Source organism: Heterocephalus glaber, unplaced genomic scaffold, assembly GCF_053883595.1.
Source record: "Heterocephalus glaber isolate CG9 unplaced genomic scaffold, H.glaber_assembly_v1.0 deba00001553, whole genome shotgun sequence".
NCBI lineage: Eukaryota > Metazoa > Chordata > Mammalia > Rodentia > Bathyergidae > Heterocephalus > Heterocephalus glaber.
Genome location: NW_028258344.1, coordinates 21,152,902 through 21,171,717, shown reverse-complemented (window position 1 = coordinate 21,171,717; position 18,816 = coordinate 21,152,902).

Below are 18,816 nucleotides of genomic sequence, written 5' to 3'. Positions count from 1 at the left end.
ACAAGATTTCAAGCCTGTGGTTATCTTTTTGGGCCTACAGCTTTGTGGTAGTGTCCATTTCAGGGCATGTCTCTGTTCTTCCTGGTATACAAAGGAGGCAGACAGAGCCCAGATCCATACTAGATGATCCCAGTAAGCCTGCAGCAGGATTAGGGTGGAACGATGGAAACTCCCAGCAAGACGGCAGCAGGATTACAGTAGGGTGCCAATTCTGGTTCTTTCAAATCCACAAAAGTTCAGGCTGATCCTGTCTTTTGGTTGCTAGGTAGGGGCCTGAGTTATTCAGTTTACAACACTCTGAGTATCTTGCCAGCCTCTCCTCAGCTCCCCAACCCTGACTATCTCCCTCTGTTATTCCTCACTCAGTGACTGGGATTTCAACATTGGGACCCCTGAGGTGAAGTCAGACCATGGCTGCTCCAAGCCCCAGGTTCAGTTTGCCCCTCCCTAAAATGACATTTGGCCAAGCACCTTTCCCAGGGGAAATGGCAGTTGCTTGGACTGGAGTCACTCACCAGGTGTTACAATGCCTAGCATCCACTTCTTCAGTCCTTTTCTCTCTGGAGGCCTCTGGAGTCACCGCCCCTCACTCTCTCTCTGTAGATTCAATCCTCCTCTCTCATCCCATTAGGTGGGAGCTGGGGTGAAAGCATAATTTGCCCCCTCATTTTTTGTTTTTGGCAATGTAGTCTGTCTCTTCACTTTCTCTATGGGCGGTAATGTTTCAGATCCTTCCTGAGTCCTGAGGATCCACCTGCCTCCTTCTTTTCCTACTCAAGTTGCTTTTTCCAGTGTCTAAATCCTGAATCTTGGAGAGGTGGATGTGTTGCTTCACCAACTTCCTCAGTGCCTAGTATTTAGTGTCTGACTTGCCCATTTGGTATGTTCTTGAATTTTATCTATGTTGTTGCATGTATCAGCATTTTTAAAAAGTTTTAGTGTCATTCCAATATATGAAACTTTCAGGTTTTATTTCATATCAACATGGATTATTTACTGATTTGTACTATAAAAGTCCCCCTTTTTTATTTTCCATGGCTCATTATGCTTAGGAGGACTTTTAGTACAAAGTTGAATAGAAATAATGATAGCATAGATGTCTGGCTTATTCTAAGTCTTGGGGGAAATTATTCAGTCTCTAGCATGAATTACAATGTTAACTGTAGACATTTGAAGTGGAATCTTCCATTAATTTCTAGGAATCATCTCCATGGAGAACATCTCACAGAAGATCCCTTAATATATGGCAATTCTTCTTTTCTAGCTAGATACTCACAACATTCCAGAACTTCTGCACTTGTGGTATGCCACATATGACTAGCTGCTGGAATTACCTTACATCTATCAGGAAGCTCTCCTGAGATTCTTTTAAAATAATCTCCAAGCCCATTCTGTTTTATTGGGGCCTTTCAGTCCATAGGAAACACACACAATTCTGACCTCCCATCAGTTTGCTTAAAGTGTTGTCAACACTCTCCATGGCACAAGAAAGATCTTATAGACACTTGGGACTCATATCATCCAAGTTCCATAACTCATGGAGCAGATTCTGGAGGTCTGTTTGAAGCACCTTTTCCCTGGTTTAAGAAAAGAGAAGTAATGCTTGATTTTCTCCCAAATGGGGGCAAGAAAAACACCCCAGACTGCAACAGCTTTCTCCAAAGACATTCTCACTGCAGCATCTTTAAACTCAGTCTTTGTATTCCCTTAAGTGAGTGTGGGCTGAACACTATAAAACTGGTGTTGAATCAAACCTCTGAAAAGTAAGTTACTAAATTTAAAGTGAGAGTGCCCTTAGATAAAACTGGCAGAATTATAGAGTATATATTTAATGGTAAATCAGAGTGGGATCCACTGGTTTAGGTACATTTAAAGCAAAATTTATTTTTAAAAGAGAAATATTTTATTCACACATTCAATACATGTTCATTCATTTCTACCTAAGTACCAAGAACAATGCTAGGCACTGAATGTATGGCAGCACAAGCAATGTATATGTCCCCATGGAGCGTAGATTCTTACATGAGAAAGGGATCATAAGCAATCAAACAAATAAATGACTATAATCATTTTGGATAGTCAAAAAATACATAAAACATAGGAAAATAGTATATAAAATGAGTAGGCACTAGGATGGTATATATTGGATAGATTTGAGGGCCTCTCTAAGTAGGTGACATTTGAATTGATACAAATTGCAAGAAAGATCAAGTTCTATAAAGATATGGTAGCAGCTTGCGCCAAAGAAAATAGAAAGTGAGACTGCCTAAGGCAGTAATTTGCTTGATAAATTAATAGATTAGACACAAGGCCAGTGTGACTGTAGCATAATGAGAGAGGTGGAGCACAATAGATGATGAGGTCAGATGAGCAGGCAGCAGCCAGTTCATGTAGGGTCTTAAAGGTTATGGAAAGTCACTAGATTTATTCTAAGTGCAGATTTATTCTAAATTCTCAGAGAGTTTTAAGCCAGGGAATGACATGTTCTGATTAATGGATTTAAGAGATCATTCTCTCTACCATTCATAGACTGAATTTTAAGGAACAAGAATAAAAGCTGGAAGACCAATTAGGAAGCTATTCCACTGGTTAAAAGTTTGTGATGACAATGACCTAGACTAGGCAGTGAAAATGGATAGAAGTGGATGGATATGTAATGTATTTTACAGGTAGAGTTGATGGAATTTGTTTATGGACTAGACTTGCAATTTAAACAAAAGAGAGTGACCCTTTGTCTTGAGCAATGTGGTTGGCTGAGAAGGATAGATCAGATGAAGTTTTAGAAATCTATCCAATGTATATCATCCTAATGCCTACTCATTTTATATCCTATTTTCACATGTTTTGTGTATTTGTGACTATCCAAAATTTGTATAGTCATTTGTTTGATTGCTCATGGTCTCTTTCTCATTTAAGAATGCACACAATACAGTATAACTTTGAGAAGCTCATTAGAGATTCAAAGGAAGGTTTCAAGTGTACAGTTGTGCATGTATTGGAATCTAGATAATAGTGGAAAGATCATAGCTACAGATAGAAACTTGGTATTCACTGGCATTTATATGACAGCCAAGGAACTAGATATTCTAAAGAAAGAATAGAGATGAAATGTCTCCAAGGATTGAACCTTGAAATGCTTCCAAATGTTTAGGTAGAATATAAAATGTAACATGAGTGAAATACATTAAAATGTAAAAACCACTGAGGTAGTAGAAAAAAACAGGTAAATGTGCACCACAAAAATCATGAGAGTAAAATGTGTCATGAGAGAGAGAGACAGAGTTGTCCACTCTAGTCTAATGTTGCCGACAAGTGAAATAAGCCAATAGAGAAAAAAATATAGATATAGAGAAGAAAACATTGGCTAGTTCACCAGGAATGAAGCTGGTGAGAAAATGGAAAGATGTAGGTTAAAGAATACAAAGTAGGAGATATGTAAATCAACAAGTCTAGAGATCTAATGCATGACATAGGACTATACTCAACAAAATTATTTTGCATGAGAGAATTTTTATTAAGTAAATAAGTTTTAAATGCTCTTGTCACAAAACAGTGAGCTTGTGAGATAATAGATATGCTAATTCACTTCAGTATAGTAACTATTTTACTATCTATATGTATCTGATACAATCATGTTATATACTTCAAATATACACAATTAGATTTTAAAATATGAAGGGAAGGAAAAGGCAGTCATTGATCTGAAGATAATATTTGCAAATGATGTGCCTAATAATAAAGACATATCCATAAGGTATGAAAAACTGTTAAAGCACAGTAAGAAAATAAAAATTTATAATTAGAAAATGGGAAAAAGATTTGAACACACTTATCACCAAAGAAATGATTAGAATGGTAAATAAACAGAAAAAAAACCAGTCAAAATCACAAGTAACTAGGGAAATATAAATTAAAATCTCAGTGAACATATTTCTAGCATGCTTAAAACTAAACTGATTGACCATCTCTAGTTTTGTCAGGGATATGGAATACCTGGCATTCTCATTCATTTTCAGTCAAACTGGTTTCATAGGGCATTTGAAAGTTAGTCCTGGACCTACTATACGTTACAGCAAATTTATGAAAAGATATTCATCCCAGAAAAATAAAAGAATATTTTTATTTTCCAGTAGACTTGTATGTGAATATGTATAGCAAATTTAATAGCCCAGGACTAGAAATAATCTAATTGATCTTTAAATGATCACCAAGAAATGAATGGATATGCAAATTGTCATATATCCATTCTATAAAATCTTACTCAGTAATAAAGAAAAAATGTACTATAATATCTGAAGCAACACAGATGGACCTCAGAAACAATATGCTCAGGGAAAAAGAGTGTTTTTAAAAGTTATTTTTAAAACTACAAAATGTGGTGTATATACACATAAAGAATATATACACTGTCGTTTGCGGCAACATGGATGGAACTGGAGGACATTATATTAAGTGAAATAAGCCAGACACAGAAAGACAAGTATCACATGTTCTCTCTCATATGTGGCAGTTTAAAAAAGTCATCCTGAATGTAGAATCATGATTACTAGAGACTGAGAAGGGTGAAGAGGAGAGGGGAAAAGAAGTTGGATTTGATTGATGCATACTGTATGCACATGTGGAGATATCACATTGAACTCCATTAAAATATATGGTTAATGCACCTTAATCACAAACCTTTTTAAGTCTGAATGGCAGATTAAATAGCACATATAAATAAAGTTGATAGACATAAAATACACATACACACACACGTGTGTGTGTGTGTGTGTGTGTTTCAATTGAGTGTGATCTGTCCCATGAAGGCTTCTGTGATAGAAGCTTTGTCCTCCTTGTGGTCCTACTGAGGTAGTAGAAACTCTAAAAATTGTAGCTTAGTGAAGGCAGTGAGATCACATGGACACTACATTGGGGAGAATGAATGGTTTTCTTCCAAGAGATTTTCTCTTACTTTCATGGAAGCCCTGAGAGACAAGGTCATTGTAAGAGAGGTTGGACTCTCCCCTCAAATTTTCTTCCTGGTTTACACACACACCCCTTCTGTATGCAGTTGACTCCATCTCCTCTTCTTCACAATTTTCTCTCTTCCTCTTATGATACAGCCACACGTGGCCCTCATCAGGGCCCACAACATAGAGCTGCCTGATCTTAGCTTTCAGCTTCCAAGACTGTGAGGTAAGCAAACCTGTTTTCTTCATACCTTAAAAAAGAGAACTGATTGTAAAATTCCAATCAATTTGTAATAGCAGAAAGCAGATTAATGATGTACGGGGGACAGGGTTGCAGGGAGGTTGAGGAAAAGGAATCTGAAAGGAGCATGAAGAAACTTTTGTGGGTGTATGGGATATGTTCATATTTTGATTGTGATGATGGCTTTACAAATATATTCATTTGTTGAAACTGATCAAAGTGTGCATCCTAAACATGCTCAATTTATTGTATACCATTTATACCCCAATACATCTAGTTCTAAGAGAGAAGGATGTTTAGTATAGGTAGGCAAGATGTTTCTGTGCCAAACTGGCTGCCCAAAATTAACTGGAAAAAGAGAAATGATCCACAAGGATGAGACATACAGAACAAAATATAATGGATCTTAGAATGTGGACATAGAAGTCCAAATACTAATGTAGGCAGAAACTAATAATAATTATAGTAGCTTACAATTATTTAAATAATTGAATTTATTTTATGCAAACTATTAGCAATATAAACATATGCCTTACACATGCACATGTATACATTAGTATCCTATAATATATATTTATTTATGCCAATTATATATTTTATATATTATCACTTATGATTGTATAACATATTTTGTAAAATATTTCTTGTGTAAATATATATTTTTATAATAAAAAGTATTCATATATATATATATATTAACAATATATGATAAGCTCAGGAATAAGTTATCTCCATATTAAAGATGAAGAACTTGAGCTCCAGAGTCTCTTAGTAGTTATCCTAGTGACGTGGGGTGATATATCAAATTATCATTGACTGCACAATTTAAACATTAGCAATTTATTTCTCAGTTCTGAAGTATGAGTAGCCCAAGGTCAATGTGCCAACAAATGTTGAGTTCTGGTAAGAGATCTGTTTTTGGTTTGAAGATAGCTATCTTCTTGCTGTTTTCACATAGTAGTATTAGGAGGAAGAAGAGGTGGAGGAGGAGGAGGAGGAGGAGATACAAAGCCTTCTCTTGTCTCACCTTAACTAGATACTAATCCCATGGAGGATTATATCATGATCTAATCACTTCCCAAAAGGCCCATCATCAAACATCATTATATTAAAGATTAAATTTCAGCATATGAACTTTGCCACTAAGCTGACACCAGATGAATTAATGTTTTGAAATGTTCACTAGAAATGTATCCAAGGGTTTTTAGAAGAGGAGTACCCAACCTACTTTTCCAATTTCCTCCTTTATTCAATCCCCTATCCCATATATTTAACACCTCCAATGATTCTGCACATATCATGCTTTCCATTTATTAGGCTTTTAGTCCACTTTTGTCTTCCTCTAAGAACATCCCTAAGGTAAATCTGATTTGGTGAATTCCACATCACCTCATTCTTCAAGCCCCAGAATCAGTACCTCTGTGCAACTTCCTCCACCTACATGAGAGTGTCTCTTGGTTCTTGCTCCTCTAAAGAATGTCACCTGATACTTTAGAGCTTGATCATTGCCAGGTAATGTTTCTTCATGTTATCTGCTTGCTCCACTAAATTGTCTCTCTTCAAAGACTTGGTGATATATTTCTCTTTTTAAAAAAAATTATATCACTTTCAATGGCATCAGAAAATGGAAAAACACATATCAGAAAATGTAAATATATCCCCTATTCCTGAATAGGCAGAACTAATATAGTCAAAATGGTCATACTTCCAAAATTGATAAACAGATTTAACACAATTCCAATCAAAACACCAACAGTATACCTCACTGAACAAGAGAAAATAACCCAAAAGCTCATATGGAATCAGAAGAGACCCAGAATAGCAAAAGTAATTCTGAGTAATAAGAGCAAAGCTAGAGCCATCACAATCCTGGATTTCAAGTTATATTACAAAGGTACAGTGACAAAAACAGTCTGGCATCAGCACATAGACAGACACATGGAACAATAGAACAGAATAAAGAATGCAGAAAATACTCAATCATATTCAGCTATCTGATCTTTGACAAAGGGCCAAAATCTTTCACTAGAGAAAAGATAGCATCTTTAACAAATGGGAACTGGGTATCCACATGCAGAAGACTGAGTCTAGACCCATATGTCTCAACATGTACTAAATTAAAAACAAAATAAATCAAAGATTAAAATGTCAAAACAGAAACACAATCTGCTGGAAGATAAAATAGGTAAAATGCTTGACAACATAGGCAAGGAAATTAGGCATCAACAAACTGGATTATATCAAGTTAAAAAGCTTCTGCACTGCAAGGGAAATAATAAATAGAGTGATGAGACAGCCTACAGAATGAGAATAAAGCTTTGCCAGCCATTCCTCTGACAGGGCACTAATATCTAGAATTTTTATAAATAAAAAGTCTTCCTAAAATAAAAGATGCAATAAAAAATGGGCAAGTGAAATGAATAGACACTTCTCCAAAGAAATTCTAGTGGCCAATACATACATAAAAATTGTTCAACATCTCTGTCCATTAGAGAAATGCAAATTAAAACAATATGGAGATTCCATCTTACTCCAGAAAGAATGGCTATCATCAAGAAATCAAACAGGGGCCGGGGATTTAGCTCAGTGGTTCTGCTGCCTGCCTTGCAAGCAGAAGGGCCTGAGTTCGATTCCTGGTACCAAAGAAAGAAAGAAATCAAACAATTACAAATGGTGGTGAGGCTGCGGGGGGAAAAGGAATCCTTTTACATTCTTGGTGGGAATGTAAACTACTACAACCATTATGGATATCAGATTCCTCAAAAAACTAACACTAGAAATTCCATTCCAAAAAGCTTTTCCTCTTCTACATAAATACTGAAAGACACATATTACAATGATACATGCATACTTACATTTATACTAGCATAACTCATAATAGCTAAATCTTGTAAGGAGCCTATATGTCCATCAACAAATTAATGGATGAAGAAAATGTAGTATTTATTCAAAATGGAGTACTATTCAGCCATACAGAAAGATAAACCATTCATTCGAAGGAAAATGGATGCACTTTGAGACCATAATGTTAAGTGAAATAAGTCATACACACAATCAAATATCTTAAGGTTTCTCTTGCATGAGAAACTCAAATTATAATCAAATTAAAGAGCAAAGTAAAAGATAGATCACAGGAAACAGGGAAATAGATCTTTTTATAAAATGGAAAGTGACCAAAAAATGGAGGGAGGGGTAGGAAGGAGAAGGGAAGGGGATGAAAAAAGAACTAATATGTGTTATGTACATGTACCAACTCCTCATGATGAATGTAATCATTATGTACTGAAAATATGTATTAATAAAACTAAAAACTATAAAAAATCATATCACCTCATTAAGTCCACTGCCAACCATCATGTCTGTTCTCAAAATGGGTTTCAGTGAGTGAAAATATGAATGAAATGTAACTGGCTCAATTGAATTCCAGGCCATATTGGCATAGAAGAACTTCCAATATTTGATAAAAATTTAGTCGAGAACTGCTATATTGTTTTCAACATTGCCTCTGTAAGCACGGGAGAATATGGAAGGGAAAGTGCCCAGGGCCAATCAGATAATGGCCACAGGGCTGAGACAAGCACCTAAAGCAGTGCCTGATCTCTTGCCAGTATATAGTCACTTCATCCCTTGGTATCAGATGACCCCTGAAGATGGCATGAGTATCCCCAGGCTACTAGCAATTCTGTTGAGGGTGACTGTATAGTTTCCCACGTGCTGCTTGGAAAGATTAAATTGAGCCACAAAAGCTAAAGGATCTGCCTGGGGCTAAAGAAAGAGCTGGCATTTGAGTCTTGCAAGCTCTGGCCCTGGCCCCATGTTTGGAACATAACCCTCTCTACTTCAGCAAAAGTGCCAGTAGTTTAAGCACTTAACAGGAACACAGCAGAAAATAAAAACAATGCTTTGTCCCCGTGATAGGGTCTTTTCCAAAAGTGTCAATGCTCTGCTGCAATTTTTTCTTCACCGAGCTGAGAGAACTAACGAAAGATGTTCTCCTTTTTTATATGTATAAAATACCTCTTAGCTCTAAAGCTGATCCTGGTATGCCATGCCCAATATGAGTCTTACACTTCCTATTTCAGATTTATAGCCAATTTTGAATATGCTGCTGCTGCTGTTTGTTTCTTATCCTATTTCTCTGGGCCAGCAAACCTATAAATAGTTTACATGTGGTTCAATTTTTTTAAGTCTATTTCTTTGTCAAATATTCAAGCTTTAACCTTTCTAAAAAGGCAGCAGTAATCAGAATTGGGCATAAGGGTTAGGAAACAGCACTTAGCAATGGTGTTACTGGACCTTCCTTTTCACCCCCTTTTCTTTCTCTTCATCACTAAATTTTCTGCAGTAAAATATCCTCGGTTTTTCAGAAGTAGGTTGCCTCTCAATGACAGGGTGTCTGCTTAGCAACTGCCTTTATGTAATGGTCCAACTAGATCCCAAGTTTATTTTCATTTTGTTATAAGCAAAAATGTCTTTTGTATATGCCCATATTTGATAATTTTCTCTTGAGACTCAAGTAATTCACATTTTATGTGAAGTAACTTAATTTTATGATGTGTCTGGTATAAATAAGATTTTTTTCTCTCTATTCCTCTAAGACAATGATAATTTGATTTTCCATTTGTGGTAACGTTAACATAATCATCTAGAATTTAAGCACATCACTTCTGTCTAGTTTCTAACAGCAATCTCATTTGCCAAGTATCTGATTGAATGTGATGTTTAATACAAATCGTGGACCACCAGTATTAGGAAGAACTTTGATTGGGTAATCAATCATACATGAATTGGGGAACAAAAATTTCTTCACAATAGCCTCTCATCCTAGTCAGCTGATAAACTACCACCTATCCAGCAGCAGAAGGGTTGTAAAACTGCATCTGTATATGAACATAATGGTACATGGTAGATTTCCATTGTAAGCACTAAGGAGCTCATCATAGCAAAGATTCTCATACCATATGAGTTTGAAAGGCATAATGTCTCTTGTTAAAAAAAAGTACCTAAAAGCTTCCACTGCTTGTTATTAATGATACCCATATACTTCTTCCTACTGCCAATATTGCTGTCAATCAGATAAATTAATGCTAAGAAAAAGTGCTATGCTCAAATACAGCAGCCTGAGCCTGGAAGAGTTCATTCCAGTGCCATTGTTCTTAGGTATCATGCTGCTCGAACATAATAGCAATGGAGCTGAATCTCTGACATTGCGCATTTTAACTAGAATATTTTGACATTCTGTTTTACTTGTTATACTTATGTCTAAGAGAGAAAAAAGGATACTTTCTATTTTGCACAAAAATGAGTATCTTTTTTTTGGAAGTCACTTTTAAAAGATTTAGCCAGATTCAATTTTATAGAGTCATATACATCTATAAAAAATTCCCCAGAAATACATGACTTATATGGCTCATAGTTTTTATTTTAACTCTTCTTTCCAGAAAAAAATCAATCCATCTTTTCCCATTGACTCTATAATATACCTCCACCAAAATTCTTTGGGTAGCTCCTATGAAAATCAGCCAAACACAAGGAATTTCTGAATTTCAATTAAAAATATTTATGATTTTTTAATCCAAATATTGGAATATTATCAGAACACAAATGATACCTGTTCTACATCTTCTTTTCATCTATTCTGACAGTGTAGCTCTAGAACTTCCCCAGTGCCTGTCTGAGCTAAGGACTCGTGTGAAATCTCACTGGCTGAGTTTCAAGCTAAATAAAACAGAGGTAAGGATGCTAGGAGCAGAGAGCTGAAAAAGGGCCAGAGACATAAATCAGAGAATGTTTAAATTTAAACCTGGGAGTTTCTTATTATTGCTCTTCAGAAATCCCAGAATCCAGTTAGTATTATCTCTTTTTCTTGACCCACAGGTCTCTCCTTATCACCTAGAAGTTCTAGAGCCAGCTGAGATTATTGTACTTTCTCAAAAACATGCCTCAGCTACACTTCCATTATCTGTTGAGTTGTAATTTCAAATGGAGGCAATACCAGAGTGCACACTTCTTGAAGGTAGGGCCTCTAATCTTCACTTTTGCTTCTCTGAGGCTTAGTACAAAGCCTACCTGTATTAGAAAACCAGCACATATGTGTTGAGTGGATAGATAGGATGAATGTTTGTATGGATAGTTGATTGGATGGATGAATAACCTAAACTGGTTAAGTCAATAGGTGATCTGTGTTAATTCCAATCCTCAGCATTGCACTACCAAATCTTTTTATTCAAACTGCAAAAGTAGCTTAAGAATGTACATTATTGCTTCAGGCTTAAATAACACCCAGACCAGCAGAGACACCAAACAGACCTTTTGTGCTAATTAAGAATAGTTTCCCTTCTTCAAGGGCTGAGACAGATGCAGCCTCACCCAAGGGTATATACTTTAACAAAACAAAGTCTGGATTTTATGCCCCTCTCCACCCCATAGCTAAGAGCATTTAGGCAGGGTGCAACCTGAAAGCCCCACAGAATACCATCTCCCTAAAGTTTCATTTTAGTACTATTTATAAGCTACCAGAGAATTGTTCCTGGCAGATAGATTAAGAATTTAATGTTAGGTCCGGGGATTTAGCTCAGTGGTTCTGGTGTCTGCCTCACAAGCGCAAGGTCCTGAGTTCGATCCTCATTACCAAAAAATAAAAAAATAAGAATGTAATGTTAATAGAATATTTTTTAAATATATGAGACAGATTTCTATGTTGCCCAGGCTGGGAATTCTTGGCCTCAAAGGATTCTCCTGCTTTGGCTTCCCAAATAGCCAGGATTATTAGTTGCATATTACTGCACCCAGCTATTAACATATTAATGTTAACAGATTCTTAGTGACTACTAGAGCTATTGTGCTTCTTGCTATCCTAGGCTCATGACTTTTAAATTCCCAATGTATATTACATATATGTGTATATTACATATATTACGTATATGTACTTGTATTATTGGGAAGTTTTCCAAGGAAGTGATTCAAAACATTAAATAAGAACTCTCCTCTGATTTTTCAAATATGATTTCTTGACAAGCCACCTTTCTGATTGATAATAAAATTTAAATGGTGATACACTTTAATAATGAGTCAATGAGCATTCTACTGAGAATTTAGTATGTAATTCCACGTTTAAATTTAAATTTAGATGTTCTACATTTAAGATCACTTTCAAATAGTAAAGAGCAACTAGAAGTTTACAGTGAGATATCTCTTTCATGGTAGACAGAACTTCTGGTTTGTCTTTGTTCTGAGAAACAAAGGATTGTGCTGAGAAACAAAGGATGAGTTGTTGTCAATATTCTAAGAGATTTCTAGTCTTTTCAGCTACTTAACAGTGGACATATTCTACCCTTGATGAGATGAACAATTTTTAATTGCTACCTCACCATCCAGGAAGAAAATTGTGAAGAAGTTCCTACCATGTGGAGGTGTTACCTAAATAGTTCCAGAGAGTCACACATGCAGAGTGACTTGGACCAGGTCTCCATCTGCCAACATAACTCTCAATTTACATCTTCTATGTAGCCTATGGAAAAAAAATCAAATTAATGATGAAAATAACCAATAGTAAGATAATTTTTGAATTTCAAGATGTGCCTAAATGTTTTAATAGTAGAATTGACTTTGACTTTTAATTTAAAGAAATCAAAAAATAAATATAAGGTAAATTTAGAGGATACAAAGAAAGAAAGAAAATCAAGCAAGCTGATCATGGTGGCACATGCTTATAATCACAGTAACAAGTCCGAGGCAGAAAGATTGTAAGTTAAATGCCAGCCTGAGCATCCTAATGAGACCACATCTCAAAAAATTAAAAAGGCAGAGGATATAACTCAGTGGTGGTAAAGAGTTTGGTTATCACCTGTAAGGTCTGGATAAACCAGCAGGATCGGGGAGCTGAGAGGAAATGAAGAAGGGCTAGGAGGAAGTGAGGGAGAATGCCAAATTGCAAAGCAAAGGAAATGAAAATACCTGTGATCCAACAATCTAGAAATAATTACCATGATGCTTTCATCAATAATATTCCAGCATTCCAGGAAATCTCCCCCATCAGTATATGTTATAAAAACTGTTTCATACTGTACATACTGTTTATAATCTGTTTTTAAATTAATATATATCATACATATTATTTCATGTTAATGATTAATATTTATAGCATCATTTTGCTGTGATTGTTGTTCTTATACATATTCTCTCCTATTATATATATGTAATGTTTTTACCAAGTTATTTATATCAATATTATTATGTTTTAATGCATTTTAATAGTACATTACTTATTGCTCAGGTAGTCTCTTCCAATTGTTCACCATTATAAATATTGCTTTCATAAACAACTTTGTAACTCGCTTTTTAAGCACAAGTTTTACATTTTCTTAGGACAAATTAAAAATTTTATGTATTAAGACTGTCGTAGCAGTGAGCTTGATCTGCTTACCGAAATCCAACTTCCCCACTTTTTTGTGTGGGCATAAGTATACTACATTTCCCCACTTCCACTGTAGTAAAATGTAGCCATGAGACAGTTCCAATCATGGTTGTTAGTCATTGTAAGAATGAACTATGTAAAGCTTCATAAGCACACTTCTCCAAACTCTTTTCTTTTTTCTCTTATTTGAAATGACAGTGGCTCCTAGGACAATGATAGAAGCCACATATTTAATGATGTTACAGCTTCTGTAAGGCTTGAGTTCAGAGCAACTGTATAGAGAAGGGGTCAAATCACATGTTCACTGATTCAACATTTTAACATTCCAAGAAGACACACCCTGTGCTTGAGCTGGTGCTCTATGTGTTTTGAGGTCTACTTGATACCCTGACTATAACATACATTTAAAAACTTTTATAATGCTTATTGCCATAATGATACCCAAAATAAGTAACTCTTATTTTAAACAACATTGGCAATTGTGATATTATTACTTTTTGAAAACTCTTTATCAAACTGTGAAAAGTGATATGACTCTAATTCTAATTTGTATCCTTCAAATATTAATGAAGTTAGATGCTTTTAAAAATGTATTTCTTAGTAACTCTATTTGCAACACAGAATCTTTTTTAACCACTAACTACCCTAAAGGTGGTAGTAGTAATATTTCCTTTCAGCAAATTGGAAATAGTGCAAGCAGGTTTTCAAATTTCAAAATAATATAATTAATTTATTTGAAATCATCATGTTCCAAGGAGTTAAGATGGTGAATTTATAAATATATATTAGACTTTAAGCCTGTATAACAGCATAAGTTATAGGAAATATATTTTGCTTTTATTACTGAGTCATGATCATTAAGCATTTATTCAAGGTAGAACAGAAAATTCAATATAAACTAAAGCTTTGTATACTTAAAAAAGGAACTTTAAAGCATATATTTGCCAAATGATTTTCTTTACCTTATTTTGATAGTAAAGTGCATTCTATTTATTATTGGTTACATATTCAAATTTCTCACCTAAACAAAAAAGGCAAAATAAAATTATTTACAAGCTAATAGAATTTTAAATAACCTCTCCTTTCAGTATTTTCTCCTAATGGATTAACTTCCTCTTGTTAAAGTAGCTAAATCATGCTGCTCTATAGACCTCTCAAAGCAAAAACAAACTTGAGCTTCCAAAGCCTACCTCTGTGGTTATCAAGGAATTAGAGCCCTCAGAAGAAGCCAAATCAAGATTTCCTGCTTGCTTCCTGAGAGGAGATGTTCTGGTACTATAATCAGCAAAGAAGCCAAGGGCTTCCTTGAGCACCTGCAAGGTCCATGAGAAGGACTAGGGGAATTGTACATCTTTGAAATATTCTCACAAACATTCAACTGGCCAGAGAAGTATTTTGGTAATCTTGGCAGAACAGAATGGAAAAGAGGTGCATGGCCATTTCTAGAGAGTAGAAAAAAAACTCAGAATACAGATGAATACTTAGCACACCCACTGTGTTTGAGCTGGTATATGCTTGGAGATCTACCTGATACCTTGAACAAAATACACACTTAAAAACTTTTATAATACTATCATAATGACATCTAAAATAAGTAATTTTCTAACTTATTTTATATAACAGTGGCAATTATGATTGGCTATTCCCCACATATGTTCAATCCCAGGACTTGTGAATTTGCTTCCTCACATGGCAAAGAAATCTGCAGATGTGATTAGAGTTGAGACTTGAGGTGGGGAAATTATCCTGGATTATCTACATTGATTTGACCTAATCACACAAGTCGTTAAAAGTGAATAGCCCTTTCCAGCTGTGGTCAGAGTGATATGCCATTGTTGCCTTTAAAGATGGAAGAAGAGGCCATGGGCCACAGAATGTGGGTAGCCTCTGCAAGTGGAAAAAGTCAGGAAACATAATTCCCCACCCAAGAGTCATCAGAAATACTGCCAACACATTGACTTTAGCCTAGAGAGATCTATGTTAGACTTCTGGTCCACTGAGCTGTAAGATAATAAATGTGGGCTATTTTAAGCCATGTTTTGTGATAACTCCTTATAATAGCAATTGAAAATAAATAAAGCTAACCGTAGGCTGGATGTAGCCTGCTGTTAGGAAATTTCACATAAAACCATGTTTATTATTTGTTATATACCAAAGCTAAGGTCTTTAACATGGGACCACAGTTATACATAGTAGCAATCCATGAGAGCAGGATAATGATCTCCTGTCCCACAGGACAAATTACTCTATCAGTCTTCATGGTCTCCATGAGCTACCTATCTCAGTTGTCTATTCACCCATCTAATTACTGCAAGGGTTTGATCTGTAACGTAAGTCTAGGCATATGGACTCAAAATAGCCTCACACAATTCACCAGAACCTTAGCGTTTTCTAAGAGCGTGTAATAATTCTGTTTTGAGGAAAGAATATCTTAGAGATGGTAAAGTCCATCAGCTTTCCAGCTAAGGGTCCTATGCCAGGAGAAGAGTGAATGGTTGACAGCTGAGAGTAACAGCTAAGGATGTCTTCTAGTCAGAAATAAAGGACAGTGGAGCAGTGAACTATGAGAACAAGAACAAATGAAGACAGCAGGAATTCAGTGAGGGCATCTCACTGGATACCAGTAACTGCTTTTCCCATCTTTTGGCAATGTATAAAAAAGCTTTCTAGAATTTAGGCATGGCATCAAGGAAAAATGGAAATCCTATATTGACTAAGTTTATGTTCCACAATGATGAAGGACAGTATAGTAAAATCCTTAAATTAAATTACTGGAAGGACACAATAAATCCAATCATGTAAAGAAGATTAATGAAATAGTTTGAGGTTCATTTGTTACACCCAACAATGTAACACCAAAATAAAGACAGGAAAAATTATAATGGGAACAACTTCACTGCTCTGAAGTCTCCTATGTATCACAAGACAGTTCCTCCTCTACTATCTCTATAACAATCCATGCTGTTGTAGCTTTAAAGTAAACCTTGAACTTGAGAAACATGAGTCACCCAACTTTGTTTTTTCTTTTGAGAAAATTATTGGACTACTGTAGATTCTTTGCATTTCCATGTAAATTTTAGACACAAATTTTTTAAATTTATAGAAAAGTCTGCTATGATTTTGATATAGATTGTTTTCAACTTGTTGAACTATTTAGGAAGAATGAGCATCTTAATATTATTGAGTATTTTACACCATGAACATGATATATTTCTATTTGTTTAGATCACCTTTCATTTCACTCTGCAATGTTTACTCTTTTATTGTAGAAGCCTTAAATTTATCTTCAAGTGTTAATTGATTTCTTCTCAGTGACATTTCAAAGTTGTCACTAACAGCTTGTTACTAATGTGCAGAAATAATTATTTTGTTTAAATTGGTCTTATGTCTGATTAATACTAGTCTCTCTTTTTCTCCCAATGTGTGTGTGTGTACTCTTTAAGATTATCTGCACAGGCAATTATGTCATCTGCAAATAGAGACAGTAATGTTTGTCCTTTCCTGTCTTTGTGCAGTTTTTGTTTACTTCGTACCATTGGCCAGGATTCCACAATACTGACTAATCAAAATGATGACAAGAAACATTATTTCATTCCCAGGTTTAGAAGGAAAGCATTAATGTGTTAGTTTCTTTTTTGAAAAGGTACAAAATTATTAGGATAGCCTCCATTTCTAATTGGCTGAAAATCTTTGTCATAAAACGATGTTTTATTGTGACTAAGATTAGCACCTGCTCTAATATATATATATATATATATATATATATATATATATATATATATGAGCACCATATATAACTTTTGTGTTTAGACATAAGTTGCTTATGTTCTGGATTTTAAGGCAAAACAATTTAATAAAAAATACTGAGATTGGAATATGTTGCTGTCTCCATCTGTTCAACATGGGTAATGTGGTAAAAAGTATACTGTTATTATTATTACTATCAGATATATTAAGAAAGAAATGTCCTCCCAAAACTATATATTTCAAGAATTTTATTGCTCCAAGGGAAGTCATTTCTACTTACCTGTATATAACAATTCACAATTTACAGAGAAGTTTTCCCTGTAAGATCTGAGTTGGTCTTAAAATCTCTGAAATATGTCAAACAGGATTTTGTTTTGGAATTTTGGTGTGCTTTGTTTTGTTTTACCATATTTACTCTACCAAGGGAGAAATAAGGGCTTAGAGAGAATAAATGAGACATTATCATAGACATGAAAAATTAATTTTGGAGCTTCCGCTTCTGTGTACGACACCATGCTATTCAAACATTTTAGGGTATTACAGGGATGAGGAACAAAACAATAGGTTAAGATGTTGCCATAGAATTTCCTTAATGTTAATACAATTATATTTCTTAAAGAGAATTTAGGACTTCAGTGACATATTCTAAAATATAAAATTTCGATCAGCCTGCTGCAGACAGGCAGGTCTGCGGAGGCCCTACCGAGGTTGCGAGTCACTCGGAACATGCCAAATCAGCCCACTGCAGACAGGCAGCCACCTGGTTCCACACTACAAAGACGCAGAGGACACTGGACCGCCAGACCACGGTATTGAGTCCCGCTGCTCCCGGCCCAGTGGAACAGATTAGAAGATGCAGAAACAACGCCAGACACACTCAGCCATCTCATCTTCGACAAAGGAGCCAAACACCCTCACTGGAGGAAAGAGAGCCTCTTTAATAAATGGTGCTGGAAAAATTGGGCTTCAACTTGCCAAAGATTAAAACTAGAACTATATCTCTCACCATGCACTAAACTAAAATCAAAATGGATTAAAGATCTAAATATTAAAATAGAAACTCTGAACCAGTTGGAACAGAGGTTAGGTAGAACCCTTGAAGACATCTGTGTAGGAAAAGATTTTATGAACAAAACCTCAGTTGCCCGTGAACTAGCACAAATAATAAACAAATGGTACCGCTTCTTATTAAAAAGCTTCTGCACAGCAAGAGAAACAACCAGCAGTGTGAAGAGACAACCCACAATGTGGGAAAAAATCTTCACCTGCTCTTCCTCAGACAAAGGTCTACTATCTCAAATCTATAAAGAACTTAAAAAGATCAGACCTCCCAAATTTAAAGACCCAGTCCAAAAATGGGCATCTGAAATGAACAGACATTTCTCAGACAAAGAAGTAGAAATAGCAAATAAATACATGAAAAAATGTTCAACATCCCTTGGCATTTGAGAGATGCAAATGAA